Genomic DNA, 18,493 nt, shown 5'->3' with positions numbered 1-18,493 from the left:
GTTTTGTGAGGTTATATTTAGTACTTTGATTATAAAAAAAAGTATTTATCAATTAAAATTATTTTAGAGTTATATTTGGTTAATGTGTAATAAAAATGGATAATTTTCAACTTATCCCTAGATATTAGATTTTGGCCCAATCTTTATATACTGTAAAAATAATAAGGGTGATTCTACAATACACCCCTTTAAAAGGGATGCACGCACCCTCTACTTGTTTCGGCATTTAGAAAAAAATTTTAGTCCAATTTTTTTTTATATTCGTATATATTATAGTTATTTAAGTTATCCTACAAACTTTTAAGAAATTCAGAATAATTTATAATATAGAAAGCAGTGTTCAAACAGTGTATTTCACACGCGTATAAAATAAAATAGTCACGCATGCAACATACTGTTTGAACCTTATTTTTGGCGTGTTAATTTTTTCTAAATTTCTTAAAATTTTACAAGATATCTTAAATAACTATAACGTACATGACCATGAGAAAAATTTTGACTAAAAAATTATTTTGGATACCAAACAGATAGATATACATCAGTGCTTCCCTTTTAAGGGTGTGCATTGTAGAATTTTGCAATGACTTTTATGCTACCCTAAGACTTTTTTTTTTCTTTTATACTGTAAACACAAAATAGGAAGAATGAAGCCTCCTTCTTCCTTGTCGACAGACATAGCGACCACAACAACATAAAAAATCAGGAAAACACCCATAAATTTCGGCGAGATTGAAAAAAAAAAAGAAAAAAGAAGAAGAAATCGACGACAAATCAAGACCCAACAACTTCATCAAAGCCAGAATTTAAAAAAAAAAAAAGAAAAAAAAAAAGAAAAAAACTCACACTAATTCAATTAAATAACAAATAAAAAAATATACCCATAATTAGATCTTGAATTCGAAAAAAAATAAAGTATAAACTGAAAAATGTATAATTATACATGCCATTTAAAAGAAAGTAAAGATTAATATAGATCGTCCCTGAGAAACGATTAATAATGTACATTACAAAATTCAACGTTGTTCTATAATCGCTCTTGGCTTATGACCTTAATTTTATTATAAATTAAGGATATCGATGATAATAAATGCGCATCCAAATCATAAAAAAAGCAAAAAAATGAACAACTATGTTTTTTAGTGTTATTTTATTGTTGTTTTAATTGAAGAAAAAATGTTGAATTAATGAAATACTGGGAAAAATTGCAGGTTATGAAATCTATATATGTTCTCTTAAAGAGCAATGGATGATGGGAAGAAGAAAATAATTATGTCAGTTATGAGGCTAGTGAAGAATTCATACCAAAACATTGCAAGTATGAAGAGCTCTTACATGTACTACTTTATTGGGGGCAACAAAACACAAACAACCCTGCAAATACAGTACCAAGCAGAATTATGGAATACCACCGATTAAAATATTCAACGATGCAAATCTAGAGGTCAGATCTATATTTCAACGTTAAAAATTTTTAAACATAAACATTCTGGAACTCTTTAGGTTTTTCTCGCATTATTGTAATGTTCTTCCAATGTTGTTCTCTAAAGTCAATAAATGCTTGTTATTTTTTTTAGGGTAAATACCATTTTGGACCCTGTGTTTTGCAAAAGTTACAGATTGGACCCTGTGTTTTGTTAAATGACAAAATGGACCCTGTATTTTCTAAAATAGTAAAAATAGGACCCTAAGCTTAATTTTTGACAACTTTTTTTTTTAATACAACCAACTTGAAGACAATGCTTAATACGAACAGATACAATAAATGTAAATAGTTTTGTTATAACACTTTTAGATCGGATTATAATTAAACTTTATTTTGACAAAAAATCAATTCAGGGTCCTATATGTACTATTTTAAAAAATACAGGGTCCATTTTGTCATTTAACAAAACACAGGGTCCAATTGGTAACTTTTGTAAAACAGAGGGTCTAAAATGGTATTTACCCTTTTTTTTTAAGAAATAAAAATAAACAGGTTACATCAACAATAGATTATTTGTTTGAGATAACAAGAATGAAAGAATCGTGGACGGTACACCTCAAAGAAAAAACATGCACGTGCAATAGGTTCCAAATTGATGATATAGTGTGGACATGCTATGGTTGTGATGAAGGAGATGAACATGGACTCATACAAGTACTGTTCAGATTACTACACAAAGAATATTAGCTAGCAGCTTATGCAGGAACAGTGTACTCATTAGGACACCAAAGTGAGTGGGATGTACCGCAAGATGTGAAAGATATTATAGTCTTGCCTCCAAATGAAATGATTAAATCTGGAAGACTAAAAAAATGAGGAGGCAAGCTGGATGGAAAAGAATAAACATAACAAGTTCAGCAAATGTGAAGAGTTGGGGCATAATAAGAGAACATGTAGCAGAAGACATCGAAAATAGAAAAAAATACAAACAACTATAGAACAATTGTGGAACAGCAGAAGAAAACTGAACATACATTAGAGCATAGGATACTACATTGAATTTAGATATGTACAAAAAACATCGTAAACCACCCAAACCGAATAACCCGCCCAAACTAAACCGAAAAAATCGATAAAAATTACAAACCGAAATAACCCGAAAAAATTACAAACCGCCCAATCTGTTAATTGGACGGGTTGAAAATAGGTCCAACCCGCCCAATTAAATCGAATGACCCGACCAACCTGACTTTGAATTTTTTATTTTTTTACTTTTTAGTTTTTATTATATATAACATAGATTAAATGTATAATAATATAAAATTATATATTTAATTGTTAGTTTCAGAGTCATATATATTGTGTTGTGCTTTGGTGTAATATGATATTTTTAATTTATCTTTTTAATTTTTATTGACTTTGACTTTGAAACCAAAAAAAAAAAAGTTTGGCCGGTTTGGGCGGGTTAACCCGACCAAACCGCCCAAACCGTTGGTCGGTTTACAATTTTTTTTTTTTTTTAAATTGGACGGGTTGCACTTAAATCCTAAACAATTCAACAAATATATATTTAACATAAGAATTTAAAAAACAAAAATATAAAATATTACATATTGTCCAAAAAATACTAAAAACAGAAAAATAGACCAATATTTGTTCCAATAAGCTATAGAAATACTTGTTAGGTTTTATGCCCTAAATAAAACTCAATTTCAATGTAATCTATTTTATTCAACATCAATAAAGAAACAGAAGTATTTTTCATTCATTTGTGTATGTTTTGGTTCAATTTATCAATTGCTTATCTATTTGATTTGTATATTCATCTTAAACCATTTTCACATACTTGATCATGTTTATTGTGCTGTCATCGCATTGGAAAATAAACATGACTATGTGAATAAAGTTTCATAGATTTATCAGACACAGGGTTTTACTGATATGATAATCTACAACAAGAGTTTACTTGTATTTGGAGAAATACTATGATCTTTCTAGAACATTGGTTAAAGTAAAGCTCAGGTTGGATGCATGGAGTATGCATCGGAAGGGACCGATATTGAACTTTGACTTAGATTTAATTAAACTTACCGTAAAATCTATTCAAGTCAATATCGCCAAGTTGATCTTAGATCAAATGTTCTTAATCCTGTTATGATTAGGCTCAATCTTGAAAGGCTATTCGTGTTCTTTGATTTGTTAGTTAAGCCTACTTTTAGGTCAGGGTGATACGTACATTTTGGGAACACGGTAGTGCAATTGAGTGGGAGCGCTAGCATAAACATGGAATCTATAGCTTCTATCTGGGGAATAGTAAGCAAAGGATGATCTCCTTCGAGCTTGACCAAACGAACATAAATGGTGGAGTACTCATTTCACATAAGCTGAAATATCATTTATACGGGGTCAAGTGTTTTAAGGATAAAATACATAGTAGGGTGTTACGGTAATCTAATCCCTTTACAGTGTAGATCATTCATATAGAGGATCATTGATCACGTTAGGATTATAACAATGGATAACTAATGATGTGTCTATATGGTGGAACATATAGAGCATTCTATATACTGAGAGTGCAATTATAAGTTCTATGCGTGGATTCAACGAAGAATTAATAAGTTAGTGAATTTTAGTGCTAAATTCTTGATCTACTTATTGGAAGCTCGGTTATATAGACCCATGGTTCCCCGCACTAGTTGAGATAATATTGTTTGTAAGACTCATGTAATTGGTTTTGATTAATCAATTATAATTCACAAATTAGACTATGTCTATTTGTGAAATTTTTACTAAGTAAGGGCGAAATTGTAAAGAAAGAGTTAATAGGGGCATATTTGTTAATTATGATACTTTGTATGGTTCAATTAATAAATATGATAAATGAAAATATTATTTAATAATTATTTATAGTTATTAAATAGTTAGAATTGGCATTTAAATGGTTGAATTAGGAAATTGGCATTTTTGAGAAAATCAGATACAAAAGTGTTAAAATTGCAAAATTGCAAAAAATAAGGCCCAATCCACTAAGCCATGCCCGACCACCTTTGTAGGCTTTTTAAGCTGATATTTTCATTATTTTAATGCCAAATAATTCAAACCTAACCCTAGTGGAGTGCTATAAATAGATAGTGAAGGCTTCGGGAAAATTACACTTTCTGAATCAGAAAAACCTGAGCCTCCTCTCTCTTCCTTAGCCGCCACTCTCTCTCTCTCTCTCTCTTCTTCCTTCATATTTCGAACTTACCCTAGTGATTAGAGTAGTGCCCACACAGAGCAAGCAATACCTCAATCATAGTGAGGAAGATCGTGAAGAAAGATCATCAGCAAAGGAGATTCAGCATCAAGGATTCAGAGAAAGAAATCCAGGTTCAGATCTTGATAATACTCTGCTACAGAAAGGATACAAGGGTTAGAGATCTGAACGAAAGGAGTCCTTTAATTCCGCTGCACCCAATGTAAGGTTTCTTAAACTTTATATGTGTTTAATTTATCGTTTTAGAAAGTTCTTATTTAGGATGTTAATAAACATACTTGTGAGTAAATCTAAGATCCTGGTAAAATAATTTCCAATAATACTGCCATAAAACTAAAGCAACAAAAGTATGTTTGAAAAAAAATAAATCATTTCTTCTGAAGGTTTGGAGGTGAGTCGAATTCACTTTCAATGTTTTCAAGTTGCTTCTTTATGCCATAATGATAAAACGACACAACCAATCGATCGCGGTGAACTTTCACGTCAAAATCAGTAGATGGAATGGGTTTGCTGTTAATAAAGTACTCAACAAAAAATGCTACAAACAACCGACAGTTATTGAATAACAACAACAGGACAACACCAAAAAAAATAAGAAAATAAAAGAAAAACCATAAAGTAAATTATAAAATAAAAATAAAAAAAAAATAATATAACATAATACATGAGAAAGAACTTACGTTGTGACCTGCCCAGGTAACCCATCAACAGGAACAATGGAAAACAGTTCCATAGTGCTAAACTTTGATTCATTGCAGAGGCCTCGAAAGTCTAACAAAGAGAAATAATATGGTAAGATCACAGAAAAAGTCTTGCAAGCCTCTTTGGCAGCTGATGTAAACCTGTCAAACCTCAAGGAATTGTACAAGTATATCTGCCACTCATAAATGTTTAATCGACCACATATCCAATGATCTTGCAATTTCACATTAATAGGCATAATAATGTGATTAGGGCTGGCCGTGAGTTGGAATGGGCCATAGACAAAAAAAAAAAAAAAATTGAGCCCTTACTATAAAGATAAATAGTATTTTTAAAAATTATTAAAAAAAATATGTATATTTTTTAAAAGATATTTTTTTTATTTGGGCCCTTAAAATGAGTGGGCCCTAGGCGCGGGCCTAGCACGCCTATGCCTAGGGTGTGATCGACAAAGTGCCAAGGAGTGACACATAATATCTTACCACCATGGATGTACTGTGCAACAGTATGCTCAAGGGACAAAACAGATATATCATTGTTCTTTTCAACAAACCAATCATACAAGTTTGTTATACTACATGCCAAGAGCCTCTATATCAGCTAAAGCCTTGCCTTTTGCCAAGAGATCAACCTCCATGGTCTTTATCTGCTCCCAAAGAGCACTCGAAGACCCCTTGGAGTTGCCATGCAAAAAGCTCAACTTCATAAGGCTTGAAAACAAAACAAGGTCAAAATCAATGTCAGAAGACAACACTTGTAAAGCCCGCTTAGTTTAATTTGGAAATTAGCAGTTAATTATGATTAATTATGAAAATTATTTATAGCTATTTAAATAATTTATTATACTGTTATTTATGGAATTCAGAGATGCATTTTTATGTCATGTAGTAGTTTACATATTTTGCATTTCCGGTGCCCGGTATTTTGGAACCCGACGTTTGGCTCAGTAGAAATCACAACTTAGTATGTTAGTAGTTTGGGACGGTTTATTAGACATTGGGAATGTCGAGAATGGCCGGGAATTTAGAATTTCCCAAAAATACATCTTTAGTGTGTTTTATGTGGTTTTAGTGTGGAGGGGCAAAATGGTCTTTTTGCCCCAATGAGATTTTGTCTTTTAGTGATTTTTATTAAATGAAAAATAAATGTTATTTATGATTTATTTGGCTGAAATAATATTGCTTTATGTTAAGTGGGTGTTATTTCATTTTCACAAAACTCTACACTTAGAAAAAATTAGAGAAAAGCATTCAAAACTCTCTCTCTTTCCCTCCCCATTTCGGCTTCATTGTGCAGCAAGGAAAAGGAGATTTTTCCTTCTGAATCTTGTAATTTTCAGCAACTTTTGGGTGATCTCTTGTTGTGGTATGTGTTCCTAATTTTATTCCTTTACTTTCTTGGAAAAAAATGATGAAAATGGTTGATGCATGCATGTTTGTTAGTTGTTGTTGCTGCTGTGAATTTGTGCTTAATTTCAGAGGTTTAAAGCTTGTTAGATTAGGGTTATTTAAGTTGTTTTGAAGCATGATAGTTAGGTTGAGTAAAGTTATGATTTTTCTATGTTAAAACTATGGTTTTCAAAGAGAGTTGGTTAGATTCTGTTGCTGTGATGTTGTTGATATTTTTAGTTGTTTTCAGAAGCTTAGTCATGCATATTTAAGTAGATTTAATCAGGTTTGAATGCATGTTAGAGGGGTTTAGCCAAGCTTGAGTTTTGAACTCAAAGCTTGGAGCTTTAATGGCAATTTTCGTATCTGTGATTTCTGGGTTGTTTTAATGCTTTGAAAGTGTTCTTTGGGGTATTTAGAACAGGTCTGGAAGGTTTGGTATGAATTGGGTTTGATTTGATTGAGTTATGAATTTTTGAAAAATTCCTGCGAGGAACCGGAATTCCGGTTGTGCAACCGGAATTCTGGATGAGGGTCCAGTAATTCCCAGAACCGGAATTCCGGTTGGGGAATTTTGCAGAAACCCGTGTTTTCCTCGTTTTTATGTTTTAGGGGGTATTGCCATGCTTTTTATCGATAGGGAAACTTTTAGTTCCTAGTTTAAGTCCCCGGGAAGTGATTTAGCGTGTCACTTATAGTGTTGTGATTTTTATGGTTTAGGAGCCTGTAATCCGCCGCGATTAAAGTTCCAAAAGGTTGACCGCACACCCGAATTCGGAATCCGAGTAAGATTAGTATAACAGTATGCATATGTAGATTACATGTTTAGCGTGCATGTAGGAAGCCTGTTAGATTACATTAGTTATGTATGTTGGCTTCGAACCATCCAACCCTGTCACGTCGGTACGGTGGAGTATGACCAAGACGGAGTATGACCGGTTCGACCGATCAGTCGACACTTGGTTGGTGGTTCCGTACTATTGACGTATCCCGTCGGTACAGCTGGAGTATGACCAAGCGCCGGAGTATGACCGGTTCGACCGATCGGGAGGATATAGTAACACATCGGTACGAAATGGAGTATGACCGACGGCGGAGTATGACCGGTTCGACCGATCAGCCGTTACGTGTCAATAGTACCATCCCTATGAACGTTCGTAACTCGGTACCATGTTGGACATGGCGGTAGTGGCTCGATGCACCGTGTTGGACACGACAGTAGCGGGACTCAGTATCGTGTTGGACACGGCAGTTAGGGTTATGATCAGGGGTATGGGCGTCTGATCATGACCGGGATTATGTATAAATATTATTATGCTTTTCTTACTGAGTCTGTCGACTCACAGTTCTACGTTTATGTGTAGGTAAAGGCAAGGCTAAAGCTGATGGACCGTGAGCGAGCTTGTGAAGATTGTACATGTCGGGGCGGTTAGGCCTGGAGCGTACGATCATCGGGACAGCGAGGCTGATTTTGTAACTGGTCGCTAGGCGACAATTATTTTGTGTATCAGTTAAACAGTTAAATCTTTTTGTAAATGATTTTATAATCGGGATCCCGAGTCTTTTGTAATATTATTTTATAAGTTTAATTAAAAAGCAAAAAAAAATTTAATTAATCACGTTTTTCCATAAACCTCGTTGATTAGCAACGAGCTGCACAGCATGTTTAAAAATCACGTAATACGCCTATGTTAGTTAGGGTGTTTCAACACTAGTCGGCCAGCCCTTCCACAAAGCTACCAAGGCCGGCTAGCCCCTCAAAGACACAGCATTGGCCGGCCAACTTCACGCAACAGTCACTATGGTCGACCAACCTATAATAATGCCAGAAAAAATGAGCAAAGTTAAGTGTGTATGTAATGACCGCATTTTATAATATGGATTAGTAAAGGCAATTAACACTAATTATTGATATTTTTATGGTTATTTGTGAATTTAATTAATTGTGGGTCCCATTATTAGAAATGAGCATTAGAGTTATAATTTCTCAATTCTGGAGATTTTATTAAACTCAACATGTATTATTTGTATTATATTTGAATTATGCTATTTTTACAATTTTTGCTCAACGACAACGGAAAATGCGATGGATGTCTATTTTTAGCACATGGGTAAGTCTAGAACCTTTTTCTTAGTGGGATATATGTTGGAGAAAAGTAGAATACTGAATTTGAGCGGGGTTATAGATTTTGACCATTTTACCTGTAGACTTTAAAATGCCTAAGTTTAAGATTAAGGGGTATTTTAGTAATTTTTAGTGGAGGCTTTGGTGGTTGCATGAGAGAATGGAAGTTGTCCATTTGATTTATTTTCAGCCTTTAGTTTACTCATTTTGAGGAAATTAGGAAAAAACAAAAGGAAAATAAAAATCGAAGGAAAAATAAGAAAAAAAAAAAACTCATCCTCTTTTCTCTTTCTTTGAGCACCACCAAACCAGGAGGAACCAGCCACCTTCATCACCATCTTTTTGGGTTTTAGCTTGGATTCAAGGTTTAATTGGTGTAGGTAAGCCCTAGACACTCTTTGTTTATGAATTTCTCAATGTTTTAGTTGGTTTTGACTTATGATTTTAGAGATTAGGGGTTGTTAGGGTTTGATTGGGTATGGTTCAATTTTTAAGTTGAATTTAAGTTGAAAGTAGCTTCTTGCAACTGGTTTGGATGTTTTGGGTAATGGATGCACAAGCTTGAGTTTGAAAACTCAAGCTTGGTTCATCCATGGTATATTTTGTATTTGTGCATTTTTGTGGGTGCTGTTGATTGGAATATATTGTGTATGCTCATTTTAGGTGTTCTGGAAAGTTTGGTGGCATTTGGACAAGTTTTGAGCAAGTTTTGAGTTGTTTTGGGAAACCTGGTGCAAATCAGTCAACCAGTTTGCCAGGACCTGTAAAACAGTTAACCGGTTTCGACAGATTCCCGAACAACTCGTTTTCTCAATTCATGTCCACTTCAGTACCTTAGTTGGGTATTTTCCTACCTCCTAGGATATTGTAGTCCCTATTAGTAATAACAGAATCTTAAGTTGTAGGTTCGGGTTTCCCGGATTAGGGTTTTGACGTGTGATTTACCCAGTTTTTAATATGTGATTAGGGCATCCATCCAGCACGAGACTTTCCGTTCAGGTCGGCCAACTCACTTGAATTTAGAAAAGAGGTAAGAATAGTGTAGAACATATGATATGTATGCGAATGTATGTATGTGTGAAATATATATATATATATATATGCATGCTTGTTGTGATTCATACACTACCAACACTTGTACGGTAGCAGTACAGAGTGCATTGGTAAAGTGTACGATGTCTAAAGAGTACATCACGGTGTTACCAGCACTAGTACAGGAAGGTACACGGTGTATGTGGTACAACATTTAACAGTACTTGGGGTACGGTTCATACCCTACCTACACTAGTATGATGGAGGTACTAAGTGCATGTGGTATAGTGGTACATGGTCGTATCTTAGTTAGAACGTTCTTACTCATCTGTTAAGCCTTGTAGATAGGTGTATGGGTGCTAAGATACAAGTCGGTATTATCTAATATGTTATATGCTTTTCTTATTGAGTCTGTCAACTCACAGTTCTACTTTCACGTGTAGGTAAAAGAAAGGTGAAGGCTGAACAGCAGTGAGCTTGAGCTAGGATGGGATTGTACATGTCATGGCAGCGCGACCTGCAGTGTTCGGTCTCGGGACATCTAGGGTTATCATTTTGTAGTCGATGTGCAACCTGAATAATGTAATTTGGAATATTTTGTAAAGAAGTTCAGAAACGGGATCTCGACTTTTATAAATAATTATGTAAAGTTTATAAAGTTTCATAGTTAATATTAAAAGTTTTAATTTGACACGATTTTCAAGAAAATTCTTTAATTAGCAAAGATTGCACTATAATTGTAAAATCACTGTAACATGCCTTAGCATTAGGGCGTTACAGTGTAAGTCACTGCGGCCAAATCCTAAAGGCCACCAAAAGAGAGCCTCTTTGGCTCACCGTCATCGAGCTCCTAAAGCTCATCATCCACAGAGGAAAGGATCTGTCCAGGTGCTTGCGAGCTACCTCCATGGCTGAACCCGCTCCTCGACTAGGCCTCTAGGCGCTCCTGCCCGAATGCCATTCCCTCCTCACTAGAGGGTCATCCATCATGGGATGTTTAGCTAGTGCAGGCCCTGAAGGAGGAGGAGGAAGAGATGACCACGCGTCATCTCTCACACGAGTGTCCAGACCACCTTGGCCCTCAGACGACCCAAAGGCTCCTCTGAAGGTCCACCAGCTAGACCTCTCAACCTGGAAGACATATCTACAAGAGGAAGGTAACAAAGTTAGAATACAAGTTACAATTATTTAATGTAAGACAAGAATATAAAAGATGGTACAATCAACTATCAAATACCATCATCCTTATTGGTCACCTTTCCCTTGCCTTTAAATGTAGGCAAGGGGTGAGTAAGCTTTGCAGAGCTCTAGCCTCCAAGCCTAATATGAAGAGTAGTGTCCCCAACTGTACCCCCCGCGAGCCTAGCGCTGGTGGAGGGCCCTCTCTCTCTTCTCTAGACTCGGGCTATCCGGGACAGAGGCACATCTTCATCCATGTCAGGAGCATGTCCACTACCATGACAGACTTCCTCAACAGCTAGGGCTCCATTCACACCAACTGATGGGCCCTCGGTCCCTACAACTTTAGAAGCAGGAGGATACAAATTGTACTTCTAAAAGTTAGCTACATTAGCCAACCTGATTATGTTCCTCTTCTCCATGGGGAGGGATAAGATGTAATTCGCCCTATCCCTCATCTACAAAGTAGGGATGGAGCGCTTGTATGATGACACTCACTTGAAGCAGTAATGTCAAATCTCATGGATATCCCATGTAATGAAGTAGTTATGGGAATATCCACCAACTTTTGACATATGCATGCTATTAGTGTCACCCAACAACTGATGGCCAACTTGACTGAAGTAGAAATACCCAGTCTAGTTCTGCTTTGGAGTAGATTTCAGATCAAAGTAATATACAATCTCATATGAAGTATCCTAAGGCCATCCTAGATCCACATATAAAATAAACATCGCTGAGAGGTATTTTATACTTTTTGGGGTGATTTATGTTGAACACATCCTAAAGTAAGCAACAATATCTCGGAAGTATAAGTGTAACGACAACACCACCCCTACTGAATATGGTGCTCCGACCATGACATCCAACCCAGGGTGAGCTGGTGTGCTCTTTGATCCCTTGTGGGTATCTCACACTGGACACCTCTTACTAGTCCACTGACCAATATCCTGTCAAAAGTCTCGGCAGGAATAACAAATGCGGGAGAGACCCACCTGTCTCCCTGTGATCCAGCATCAAGAACCTGAGGCTCTAAAAATTGAATCAAGACATGGTCCAGACCCATCACTAAAGGCTGACCTAGCCTGTTCAATGGCTGCCCATAAATGCCATATGTGCCCAGAGGGCAATTGGGAATGACAACACAAATTCTGTAAGTCCTCCTCCTAACAAGCGTAGCCTCCTCCATCTTAAACTCGGTGTCAGAACTCTCAGCTCCTATTCAACATTAGGCGCCTCTGCCTGACCGACATCTAGATCTACATCATCACGAGGCTGTGTGGCCTCCTATAAAGCTCTAACTCTGCCCATTGTTTCCACCCTAGCAACATGAGGGTCATATGGTGGCACCCTTCGATACGATTGTTTTGTTCTATCAATCCAAAATCACTCAAAGGGAGCAAGGGGACAGACGAAATGCTATCTCTCGAAGGCAAAGCTGATGGGACCTATGACACAGCGATTGTCACCTCCTTAGATCAACACTCGAAATCACTTGCATAGAAGAGACAAGGGGAGCTGAGCAACCTGATAAAGCTACAGACAAAGTTTTGGTCAACTATACCCAAGGGTACTTTCCAGGTAAATCACATTGTACAAGACTGTGTATCAGTGAAGTACTGTCTCAAGTACATCTCCTTAGATAAATAGTGAGTCTTAAGTTGTGCACTTGACTATAATGGACTCACTACTAAGTTTTATACAGAGTTCCCAAGGGAAACCACACATAAGACTACAATTGTATATGCCTATAAGACCGTCACAAGACCCTAGCTAAGGTCAAAAGATGACAAAAGACTGGTTGCCCACTTAAAACCTTGGCCTTGGCCGGCCAGGGTTCCCAATCCTTAGAAGGTCAGCCAGGGTCCCATGACCCATCCTAGGGCCAGCCAGGAATTTCACTTTTAGGCATAGGTTGGCCAACCTATAGGGTACACCCCTATGGCCGGCTAGACCCCATGGTGAACCATGGCTGGCCAGGTCTTGAACAATACCTCTTTGGCCGGTCAGGGTTTATAAAGGATCTGAACATATGTTTTTTCAAGAACTCGAACACGTTCTTCGTGTTCTTCATGACTCAAAGAGCCAAGAATCAGAATGAAGGTCAGAATCAGATCTTTTTCATCTAAAAATCACACATTACACATCCTAAGACTACCATGCGGATCAAAATATCGAAAGGATTACAATCTAACGTGGAATTAAAAAATATTCAAAGTAAAGAAAAGATTCATGCAATCATAGTAAAATCAATTAAATCAAGTAAATAGCAGGAACAAAAAGCTTACCCACTACAAGAAATCGTTGATAAAGAGAATGGGAAGCTTTGGTTCATCGAAATGACGCAAAAATCTCGAGAGATGGAGCAGTGTGGGTTCGGCCTCTAGAGAGGAGGAAGAGCTTCTTCAAAGTTACTTTTTCTAGTGAGAAAGTGAAAAGTGAAGAGGAGTTTTCCTCCATAAGGCTTATATGGCTATTGTGGGACCACTTCTTCACTTGCCACACAGTGTTCAACTAAAAAGCACGTATAACGCACGTATAAGTACAATGCAATTAACTTACTACAATAAATGAGATTAGACAATCAAGAGTAGATATTTCAAAGACTAAAAATGCAGCAATATTTACTCAATTAAGGCTACATCAGTCACAACTAAGCTAGAAAGTCCTTATCCACACAAACGTCCGCACAGGGACTTAGGGGAAAATGTTATCCCAATTTTTGCCCACCTGACGTGGCATGTCTACGTGGTTGATATCAGTACCACATGGCAGTATAGCTTACCAATAAGAAGGTCAAGTCATCTACTCAACACTTCAACTAATGGAGAGTCTCGACACTCAAACTGGATGACAAATGATGGACTGACAACCTCAAGGAGGTTGGTCGGCTACCATTGGTCGATCCTATGGCCGGTCAGCGTGCATCCTGCAAATGCATGGCCAGCCAAAACTTGGCTTGACAGGACTTTGGTGCACATCATTGCACATGGACAGCAAGATAGACTATAAATTGGGCCTTAATAGCCCACGAAAGTAGATGGAAAATATCTATTTTTAAGGGGTATTTTAGTCATTTATATTTTAATAATTTATTATGTAAACTTATTTTACCTAATTAAAGGGTTTAAGCTCTCCCATATAAAGGACCTTAACAAAACCCTAAAACCCTACGCTCTAACTAAGCTCTAAACCTCTAAGTGTGAACTCTCTCTCTCTCTCTCTCTCTCTCTCTCTCTCTCTCTCTCTCTCTCACACACACACACACACGCCCACCATCGTTTCTCTCTACACTTGAGATTTGTCATCTTTGGTTCCTACATTGTAATCTTAAGAGAGCTATCTCAAATCTCACCTATAGTGATCTGAATAGTGTTATCTCTCGGTATCAATACAACTAAAAGGGGAGTAGGTCATTAACCGGTAACTAAGGGGGACGAACCTCTATAAAAATCCTGTGTTCTTTTACTTTCTAGTTCTTATTGTATAACACGTGGCAAGATCAGTATTAATACGACTCCGCTGTCGGTTGGCCAAATCTAAGGTCAACACTTGTTTTTTTATTTTTATTTTATGAGCGTGTGAAAATAGAGTGTTTGACCTTACTTTCTGCATTGTAAACTATTTCAAATATCTTAAAAACTTTGTATAATATCTTAAATAATTACAATATACATTATAATATAAAAAAATTAGATTATAATTATTCAGATATTAAAAATATGAAAGACACCTATTTTTTAAGAGTGCAGTGTAAAGTATCATACTAATTATCATTCAAAATACAAATTATTTATTATTTTTGTTTTAAAAAAAACTAAAAGTAGTAATATACTAAAAATGCATAAATAACATTAAAATATAAAACATTATTTAAAACTATACAAAATATTAAACAGTCTTTGTCTTTGTCGGAGTAAATAATCGAATAAGTTGAAAACTATCTATTTTTATTACACATTTTTTTTTTGATGAATCAGGAAATTATATTGCACAAAACACTTTACATCCTAAGAGCACCCCAAGAAAGAGCCTCAATGAATTAATCTATACAAATATTGTATTTACAAAATTACAATCCATAAAACCAATCCCTATCTTTACAACTCAACTTCTTAGGCAAAAACATAGTCACCCTAGTCTTTATTCTCCACCGAACAACCTCCATGATTTTCACACAATCCGACTGCTCATTTTGCCATTCAAGCTTGTTTCTAGCCTCCCAAATACTATACACCAGACCTGCAATTACAGCAGCCAAAACATTCTTCCTAAACTTACTTATCTTAGCTTTCCTTATCCATCTCAATATCAAAGGAAGCTCATTGGCAGCCATGCCCCAAACCAGCCATTTTTTTGCTGCCTGTAGACACTTTCCAGCAAAGGAACAAGTGAAAAATAAATGGTGTGTATCCTCTGAATGACCATTACATAAACGGCACCTGTTTTCAATTTGCATGCCAAACTTGGCCAACCTTTCCTTTGTCTTTAATCTGTTCAATACAGCCAACCAAAGAATCACACTATGTTTAGGAATGTTTAATCTTGCCCAAACTTCTCTACTCCAAGGAACTTTATCATGTTGTGGCTTGAGCAAATCATAACCTGCAGAAATCACATATTGTTTCTCTTGGAACTCCCTCGGGTTCTGGATGGATTTTAGATGATCCTTAAGAGTTACAAGCTTCCTCCAATACCAACTCGAATGGATTGAAGCTTTGTAACTCCACCAAGGCTCTCTCTTGATATATACACTATGTACCCATCTCAACCACAAACTTTCTTGTTGGTTTGCAATAGCCCATATGTACTTACACATAGCAGCCCTATTCCACTCTTCAATTCTTTTAATACCCAAGCCCCCCTCCTTTTTTGAGAGACAAACATTATCCCAAGCTACCGCACCACCTCCTTGGAAAGTAGCTTGCCCTTTCCAAAGAAATGCTCTACAAATAGCCTCAATGTTTTTCAGAATCTTATTCGGGAGAATCATCATTTGACTCCAATACGCTTGAATGGCAATGAGTACCGAGTTTATTAGAGTTATTCTACCTGCAAAAGACAAGTTTCTCGTACTCCAACTCTTGATTCTAGCTGTCATTTTTTCAGCAAGTAATTCACAGTCCTTCCCAGATAACTTTTTAGAAGAGATTGGGATTCCCAAATAAGTAAAAGGTAATACCTGCTTTTGGAAGCCCGAAACAGCCATCAATTGTTGGACTTCTCTTTGAGACATATTACTATAGTAGCAAGCCATTTTGGAAGCATTCGGGCATAAACCAGATGTTCTTGAGAATAGCTTCAATGCCTGTAGCATATAGTTGATACTCCTCATGTCTCCATTACAAAATAATAGCACATCATCCGCAAAAGCTAGGTGATTAAGTTTGATTTTTGAGCAGCCATTATGAAATTTAAAGTCACTCTTCTCCCCAATCTTCTTCATCAATCTAGACAGATATTCCATGCCTAGAACAAACAAAAGAGGTGACATAGGATCTCCTTGCCTAAGTCCTCTCTTAGATTCAAAGAATCCATGTAAAGATCCATTGAACATAAAAGAGAATTTAGGAGTTCTAACACATTGCATAATAAGCTGCACAAATGAGAAGGGAAAATCAAGTCCAACAAGCATTTCTTCAAGAAAGTCCCATTCAACAGTGTCATACGCCTTCTGGAGGTCTAATTTTATCATACAACTTGGTTTATTTGCCTTCCTTTCATAATGTCTAACCAAGTCCTGACAAATCATGATATTATGCCCAATATATCTTCCCTTAATAAAACCTCCTTGGGAAGGAGAGATTATTTGAGGTAAGATGTTTCGAATTCTAGAACTCAAAATCTTGGTTGCAATCTTATAAATAACATTGCAACAAGCTATTGGTCTAAAATCCTTAACATTATTGGGGCATTTGATCTTAGGAATCAAAGTAATAATTGTAGAATTTATCTCTTTTAATATATTACCTGACTCCAAGAATGACAGCACAGCATTAGAAACCTCCTCTCCAATGTAGTCCCAATTATCCTGATAGAAAAAGCTCGAGAAGCCATCCGGTCCGGGCGATTTATTTCCAGGAATACTAAAGACAGCTGCTTTCACTTCTTCTTTAGAAAATTCCTGAAGCAACAAGATTTTCTGCTCCTCAGAGAGCCTAGGACCTTTTGCAAGAACCCCTGGATGCACCTTCCTTCTATTGTCCACCTTTGATCCAAGCAACCTTTTATAAAACTCAAGAAAGGCTGCTGTAATATGATTCGGGTCATGAGTTCTAGATCCATCCTCCAGCTCTAAAGAAATAATTCTATTCTGCCTCAATCTCTGTTTGATACTAGAATGAAAGAAAGCTGTGTTTGCATCTCCATCCTGAATCCAAGCCGATTTAGCTTTCTGCTGAAGGAATGAGGCATAATTTTTCTGTGCTTCGATCAATTTAACCCTTATCTCACTCTCCTGAGCAAGCAAATTAGAATTTAGAGGCTGCTGGTGCACTGCCGATTGCACACCATCAAGCTCATGCTGATATCTGGTGACTATTGCTTGCAAATTATTGAATCCCTCCTTATTCAGCTCCTTTAACATCAGTTTAAACTGCTTGAGCTTTGAGACAAGTTGAAACATGGGAGAGCCATTAAGATTTCGACTCCAGCACTCACGAAGAAGACTTTCATATTTTGTGTGAGACCGCCACATGCGAAAATATTTGAAAGGCTTCTTGCCAGTACTAGCAATCGGATGAATGGTAATAACCCCCGGGGAATGATCAAAAATCCCTTCATTCAAATAAACCACTTCAGCAAATTCATACCTATTCAACCAAGCCTGATTAGCTAATACTCGATCAATCTTAGAGAAGATTCTGTCTCCACCTTGCTGTTTGTTTGACCAAGTAAAGAAATTCCCACTAGTTTTAATATCATCCAACTGACAATGATGAACACAATCCCCAAATGCCGAATCAGGATAGCACCTCACCTTGTTTCCAATTCTTTCTTCCTTTGCCAGAACATCATTAAAATCGCCCATTATACACCATTCCTCTTGAACACTGATCTCACAAATATGCTTCCAAAGTATTCTCCTATCATCCCGATTATTGGAAGCATACACCACCGTTAAGTAACTAGAAAACACCCCATCTATTGTTGCTATTTTTAAATGCATAAATTGACTTGAGCATCTAAGAATATCAACAATAAATCTCAAAGGGTTCCAAGCAATTACTATCTTACCTCCCGAGTGCCACGCAATATTCGATGAAAAGCACCAACCTTCGAAAACATTAGAGTACAAGATCCCAAGCTTTGGGGCCTTGACTCTTGTCTCGAGGAGCCCAACAAAATCAGCTCTTTGAACATTAATAAATTGTTTGATTAAGTGTTGT

Source organism: Cannabis sativa, chromosome 5 (assembly GCF_029168945.1).
Source record: "Cannabis sativa cultivar Pink pepper isolate KNU-18-1 chromosome 5, ASM2916894v1, whole genome shotgun sequence".
Taxonomy (NCBI): domain Eukaryota; kingdom Viridiplantae; phylum Streptophyta; class Magnoliopsida; order Rosales; family Cannabaceae; genus Cannabis; species Cannabis sativa.
The sequence above is the reverse complement of the archived record's forward strand: the minus strand, read 5'-3'. Positions refer to the sequence as shown.